This window comes from Zonotrichia albicollis, chromosome 5, assembly GCF_047830755.1.
Source record: "Zonotrichia albicollis isolate bZonAlb1 chromosome 5, bZonAlb1.hap1, whole genome shotgun sequence".
In the NCBI taxonomy this organism is placed as follows: domain Eukaryota; kingdom Metazoa; phylum Chordata; class Aves; order Passeriformes; family Passerellidae; genus Zonotrichia; species Zonotrichia albicollis.
The window spans coordinates 2,425,404-2,433,337 of record NC_133823.1 but is presented as its reverse complement, the minus strand read 5'-3'; positions in this window follow the sequence as shown (position 1 = coordinate 2,433,337).

Here is a 7,934-nt window from a genome sequence, read left to right as displayed (position 1 = left end):
GTTAAAAACAAGCAGACCAGGTCCTCTCCTCCATCCCACCTCAAGGGATAAAGGAACTGGAGACCTGGAGCTGGCTACTGGCAGGAGAAAGGGAGCTCAGATGGGGCTGAAATATTTAAATTGGCAGAGTGTGACTGAGTTCAGCCAACCCCAGCAAAGTAAAATATACCCAAGCAGGATGTAAGGAGATGGACACCTCAGGGGATGCAGTCTGTTGGAACTCAGAAGGGAGGGGATGGAGGCATCCCAGCACCAGCAACCCCAAAATCACCCAGGGGGTGAGCAGGTGTGGCCCCTCCTGCAGCAGGAACATCAGTGATGGGATCCAGCAGCGCCTGTGGGGTCACTGTGTATCCATGGTCAAGGGAAACTCCATTGTGACACCACTGAACTTCAGAACCCTGGAGGTGGAGGAAGGGGAGCCTGAGGGGGTTGGTGCTGTTTCTTGGAGAAAAAGGCACCCAACAATCATGCAGGGGAGCTGTTATCACTTTTCCAGCTGCTGCCAGCCATGCTGGGGACATGTGGCCAGGAGAGGGACAAAGGCTGCCCTTGTGAGCTCTTGAAGCCTCCCCACCAAATCCTGCTGAAGAGGAGTGTGATGGTGTTCACAGGGGTTCTTGGATGAGGGAAGAGACGAGAATGTGACTCCATGTTTCAGAAGGCTTGATTTATTATTTTATGGTATATATTACATTAAAACTATACTAAAAGAATAGAAGAAAAGGTTTCATCAGAAGGCTAGGTAAGAATAGAATAGAAAGGAATGAATAACAAAGGTTTGTGGCTCAGAGTCCAAGCCAGCTGACTGTGATTGGCCATTAATTACAAACAAACCAACATGAGACCAATCACAGATGCACCTGTTGCATTCCACAGCAGCAGGTAACCATTGTTTACATTTTGATCCTGAGGCCTCCCAGCTTCTCAGGAGGAAAAAGCCTAAGGAAAGGACTTTTCTTAAAAAGATGTCTGTGAGAGAGGTGAGCCCAAGGTGGGGAACCTGAGGAGAACAGGACATTGCTTTGTGAGTGTGCTGAGCAGAAGGAAAGCATCCTTACCGCCCTGCATGGAAGGATGGGGAACACTGCAGAATTGGGGCAGGCAGGGCTCAGAGGGTGGCTGAGGACACCTGAACTGTCCCCCTCAAATGCTGCCATTCTCTTCCTCTGATGAGGGAGCAGGGGATGCTCAAATTGAGTCATCTGTCCCATAAATAGAGAGGAACACCCCACCAGATACACAGAGCAGTATCCAGTCCTTAAAAAACACCAAGCTTTGACCAGGTTTGGATGCATCTCACCAAAAGACTGATCTTGCCTCATTTTGGGTGTACACAATGAGGACATCTCCCTCTGAGCAGATCCTTCCTGACCTCCTGGCTCATTTAGGACCATTCATGTGGCCAATGCAGGTACACAGCTGGGGCTGAAATAAAGCCAGAAACCCAAGTTTTGTGTGCTGAATCTCACCCAAGAGTCCAATTTCTGTAGCTGCACATGAGCCTAGTGCACCCATTGGCTCAGACATGAGATTCTCTGCCACTACAGCAATGCAAATAGTGGTGAATGTTGGTGATGAGGCAGGAGGATGAGATCTCAGCTCCAGGAGGAGAACCAGTCACAGACCATTGGAATGAGCTGAATTCCACGAGTTATTTCTCCCTCTGCATGCTGTTACAGCGCCCAAGGATGCTCTGGTAAGGGTTTTGTGCTGCTGGCAGCTCTGCACTGGTGTCAGGAAAGAGTAAAATCCTTTTGTCCTCACTGCATTTTATGCAAATTTATATCAGAATAAATAACACAACAAGGAAAGAAACTATTTCCAGAAATGTGAAACTCTCATGTTCTCCTGTGCTTATATTAAAGGGATTACACTCCATTTCCTTCTTAATACAGCTAATGCTCTATGGGAAGCCCTCAGGCCAGGGATTAAAGCACTTATTCAATTAATTAGGAACAAACTTCTGCCTTAAAGTCAAACACACAAATATCAGTAAGCCCTTGAGAGTGTCTTCCTTCCAGGGCAGAGAAAATGGATTCTGTTTCTGATGTAAATGAAACCAAGCCTGCAATCTAGAATTACCTGGAATAATAAAAAATTAAGAAGAATCACTTTAAAAATATCATTATTCTCTAATACAGCAGAGTAAAAAAAGGACAAAAGGTAAAAAAAATCTTGAACTCAGCACTGGAATCCCCATAATGGGGAGGAAACCAGGCCCTACAAGCATAAACTAAATGAGATACAATTTTAGGATGTAACACTGGTAACCACCTCCAAGCCCAGGCACAGCAGTGTTTGGGAATATTTGAAGTTAGGGGTGAAATCCTGGCCCTGGTAAACACAAAAAAGGAAAATGCTTATTCAGTAGGATCTGAATTTAACCTAAGGTGTCTGATTCATTACTGAGATAGGAGACAATTTCCAAAACCTGGCTCTGAATCCTAATCTTTCTTGATGATAGCTTGATCTTTCCGTCTTCTCGCAGGCACAGCTCACATGAAATTAAAAGGCATTTTGCCAGAATGCTTTATGCAGGAGCAGCCCACTGTTGCTGTTCAGTTTCCCACTTCTTCCTCCCAAATATCAAAAGATGAAGCTGATAGCTGCCAGCATAACCCCAATTAGAAGTGGAGAGGAACCAAACTTGCAGCTCCAAGAGAACTTTTTTGCCTCCCCTTTGCCAATGCAGGTATGGAGAAAGCTGTGCCCTGCATGGCTGCTCTGCACATCCCTGAGACAGAAGGTAGTGCTGAAGACCAAACAAACACCTGCAGGAGGAAATTACTCCTAAATAATTGGTTTATTTTCACAATACTCCAGGGAGACGATGGCTCGGATTCCCAGAGTCAGGAGCTTAAACCATTCACCTGAATGGCAGTGCCCCTCTTTCTCAAGGCAATGGCAGCTCCAGACATCCAGGAAGGTTTTCAGAGGGTGCTGGTGCTGTTGGCCTCTCCACATTTGCACAAAAGCAAAGCACACATCAGCCAGGACCAGAAAATCAAAGGCAGACATTCATGTGTTTGAGAAGAACCTTGGGAGAATTTGTGAAATGTGTGAGAACTGAGCTCAGATCCTTTAAAATCACATTGGAAGAGTTTAAGTTGGAGTCAAGGACCTCAACTATAACGTAAAACAATGAGATTTGTGTACCTGGCATGTGCAGATCCCTCCTGGCATCCTGCTGCTCATTCCCCCTGTACTCAGAGGTACCTCTGGAAAGTCAATCTTGAAATCTCAGTAACACTGCAGTTGCATATAGGACGGGATGCAGAGATAAATTTCACCTCAGTTTGGCCCTAAGTTGCCACTTTTGCTGTCTTTTCCATCCATGAAACACAAGAGTTCTCTCTAGGTCTGCTCTGCCCCTGTGCCAGGCGCTGCTCTGGGCACTGGGGGAACCCTCTCAGCTATGAACAACTCCATGCACAAAAACATGCCCAAGGAGGATACACCTCCCTGCCAGCCCAGCCCCTGGCAAGAGCTCCTTGGGCCAGGAATTAGATTCATTGTCCCCATGGGGATGTTGAAAGAGGGCAGTGATGGGTGAGCAGGACCCCCAGCCTGTGGAAGAGGCAGGGTTTAATCTGGGGATCTCCATTCAGGCTATCACCACCAGGACACAAAGTGCAAAGAGGAGACTCTTCCTCAAGGGAGGAGTGTTGACAGCCCGTTCTGTCAGCAGGAGGTCAGCCACCCATTTGGGTGTAAAAACATGAACTTTTGTGGCAGTGCAGCAGTCTAGCATGGTCATTTTGCATTTTTATTTGTTAGTTAAATTTATTTGTTATTTAGGAGTTATTTATTTCCTCCTCCTCTCCTGCTTTCTTGATAAATTGGTGGGGCATTTATGACTTTTTTGTGAGCAGAAACCAGCAGCATCCTTCAGCCTAAATCTGAGGCTGCTGTTGCTCTCCTCCAGCCACATAAAGCACTTACAGGACTGAGCCCCCAAAGCCAAAGTCCTTGTTGCAGATACTCCTCCACAAGGGCAGCTGCTGAACTCACTCGTGGTGCTCCAAATCTTCGGGCAATTCTGCTACAACCTGCTAAAACACCCAATTGTTCGTCCCTGATAATCCCCCAAAAACCATCCATCAGCAGAGGACGGCTGAAATCTCATCACTGCCTATGAGATGTGTCCTGTGATATAAATCATGGCATATTTATGCACCTGTGCAAGGCAAATACATACGGGCATTGTCAGGGAGCCTAAATCTGCTCCCTAATGCCGTTGTTTAAACAGCCCTTTAACCACATCACTTTTCTCCTCGTTAGGTTAAGTTGCTGGAGGTGAAAAAGTCCTTCCAAAATGGTTTTCACTCACTCACTCAGGCCAAAGTAAACATGCCTCTGGGACCATTATGTGTATCAGGTATCCAGGCTTTGTTAAGAGCTTGCCTGTTAGGTAAATTCTGCTTCTTTTTCTCCCTGCAAGAAGCAGGTTAAAATTAGAGACAGGCTCAGAGGGGTAAAGCAGAGAAATGGGCAAAACAGAAAAAATTCAGAGCAGAGCACACAAGTGACTGGGGAGTCTCTTGATCTAATGCAACTCTGGTTTCAATATGACATTGACTTGACTTATGGCTGTCACTTGTGATCACATTCACCTCATATGATGAACATTTTATTTTCTCTGTTGGACATTTTCAGTCAGCAGAGCCACCCTTTGGAGCTGAGAGCCCAGGGTAACAAGCCAAACCTTTGCTAACAAGACATAAAGAGGAAATGAGCACCTTGAGCACACCATGAAAATCTTCCAGCTGTGTGCCCTGGGCTGTCCCTGAGTGTCACCTCACATTACAACCACATCTGCTTCTTAAAGGCCAGGCTGGCAGGACAATGAGCACTCTGAATCTGCTTGTCCAGACCCCCTCCACACCCTGCTGCAGTGAAAAGGAGCTTTTCCATTGCCTGCTCCAAGGCTCAGGCTGGGAGATTCCCACTGCAGCCATTAGGGCTGTCCGGCTGATCCAAACTTGTCGGGGAGAATAAAGGAACCACCTGCTTCCAGGGACAGGAAAAGTAAAGTGAGATCAAACAGAAGCAGGAGGAGAGAATTTAAGCAATGCCAGAGGTGGCTGCATGTCATTTCAGAAGTCACCTTCTGCCTTTGATCTGTGCTTGGGAAGTGGGCACCTCCTGGATCGGATGGCCAGGGGAGGAGTGTGCCACCAAAGCCACCCCACCTTGGGGTCTCAAGTGTTTGCTTTCCCCAGGGATCCTCCCTCTACTTCCTTGTAAATCATCTGCCCTAAGATTTCCTTCAGAAAAGCCAAATAATACACATTAGGGAGCAGGGAGCAGGACTTGTGTCCTCCCCTAACACGAGGATCATTCACTGTGATGAATTTGAGCCTTCTCTTTTAAAACCGTGTTACACGTGCACAGGTAGGTTCTCTAGAGATCAGAGAGTTAGTATAAAAGCTGCTGTGCAAATAAAAAAGCCCTGTCCCTGGAAAGCTTACAATCTAAACACATGAGGCACATCAAGACTTTGGAAGGATTTTAAAGACAAAAATCACTTTGAGACAAAGCAAGCTACACATCACACAGAAAATGTGTGGCAAAACTGTGGATAAATCCCACTTTGCTGAGTCCTCACTTCTGCTCTTAACAGCTCCTTGGAGCACTGCCTGGCTTGTGCTAACAGAGCATTTGTTTTAGCAGCACACTTTGGGGAAATTAAAGCCTGTGCCATTTTCATGTGGCGAGAACATGCAGCACCTTTCTGAAGGCCAAGATTCGTATCAGGCGCGAGTGCAGATATTCACCCAACCCCGGGTGTGCAACAAAAGAAACCCCTCTGCATTTAGTTTGTTGATGCCTTCGGTGAGTATTAACAAGTGGAAAAATCATGGGGAAGAGAGAGCCTGGTCTCAGGTTACCCCATAAATTGGCTGAGGCTGCAGAGGGGATTACAGAGCCACCCTGAGCACGGAGATGTCATTAGGGCAAAATCAAAGGTAACCATGGGGCTTGGCAGGGAACTGTCAACAGCCACGGGAAAGAGCCAGCCTGGGAAGGAGCTGCACGTCAGGATGAAATTCAGCCACCTTTATTTTCATTTCAGGTGAGGGGTCAAGCAGAAAAGCTATCCCCAGCGGCCTTTATTTACAGTTTTCAAGGGAGTGGCTGATGGAGCATTTAGAAGAAGAAGGATGAACCTGCTCCCCCTCACTCAGGGAGACCGGCCTGATGACAGACAGGGGATGCTGGAATGGCACAGGAGCTGGGACGGAGCCTTTCATGAATGAAATGGCCGTGGTGCTGCTAATGCTAATGAAAAACTCCCAGTGTCTCAGATGAGGCCAGGACTTCATCTGTAATATTTGCAGGGAGCCCAAGGAAATGATTGTCCCACCAGGATGCTCTCTGTATCATGGGAGATCATTCCCAGCATTGGTAACAACACAGAGCCCCATAAGCAGATTTCAAGGCATTTTTAAAACATTTTTCTTTTATATTTTTATCTCCATCCTCCCTAGGCAATCAACCTGAATTGCTAGAAAACCACTTTTATTTTATAAATATAATATAATATAATATAATATAATATAATATAATATAATATAATATAATATAATATAATATAATATATATTATATTATATTATATTATATTATATTATATTATATTATATTATATTATATTATATTATGATAATATAAAAATATATTATAATATATTTTAATAATATTAAATATATATTTTTTTTTTTCCATCTAGACAGGTTTAAAATTTGCTATAAAATCCTTGCGAGGTTTTTGTATTTCTCTGGATCTCTTGCTGTTGAATGAATAGAGAAGCTACAAATGGCTTTGTGTTGTCAAGCCAGAGTAGCTACATCCATGCTGGAAAAACCACCAGGGAGTGTTCTGTGTTCTGAGCTCACAGCCCAGCACTCCCAGTTGCAGACTGGTCCCATGGAAAGTGCCCACTGGAGGAGTTTACAGCCTCTGAGCCATGCCTGGGGATGGGAGAGTACTGTAAACCCCAAAACGTGCCTGGGATAATAACTAATATCTGGACTAATAACTAATAATAGCTAATAACAGGACAGCATGGACTGCTGCAGGTCACTGCCTGGGCCCATGGTCCTGCTCAATGCAGGAGTGGAAATGCAGCACTGAGCCTGTTCTGGGCATCCAGAGCTCTCCTGTGCTGCTACAAGGTAAAAGGAAAATCACCTGCAAGGGAGCTTTAAGTCCTCCCAAGGGAGTCCAACTGAAGGGAGTTTGAGTCCTCACAGCTCCCAGCTGACCAGCACAGGGTGATGGCATCACACAAACACCCCACAGGGCACAGCTCCAGCTCCTCCATGGGCTGTGGGCTCCTGCCATTCCCAAAAATCCCCACGCAGACAATGAAACAGACAACAAAGGGCCAAATTCCTCCTTTTCCATCAGGCATTGGAAACCTCCCTCCGCCCTCCCTCCTCTTTGCAGACCTAAACCCAAGCAACAGCCAGTTTTGCAAGGGTTAACCAGCATGAAATGAATGTGGAGAGACAGTGCAGGACTGTAATCACTTATTATTTTCAGGTAATATGCTTTATCTCTGGCTAATCTCCTCATCTGGAGAAACACTCAGTGCAGACAGGAGTCACTGGGGTTATCTCTGGTGCTGCTGCTGCCGTGGACCCACGAGAGGCCAAGGAGAGGACTTCAATTATGGCCTGAACTATGCTCTGCTAGCTGAAAGGCCATTGTTTAATCTACTAGAAATCATCTATTTTAGCAGATAAAGGGATTACTCGGGTTTTCTTTCCCCCAAGAACAGCATGTTATTCCAACTACTAATGGAACATTTCGGTGTTTAATTAAAGAAAAAGCACGGGGAGAAGCAGCACAGGCATCAACATCACTTCTGGGGAAATTCAAATTGATTGTCACCCTTTGATGCTGCTCAATCACCTCTATCTCACT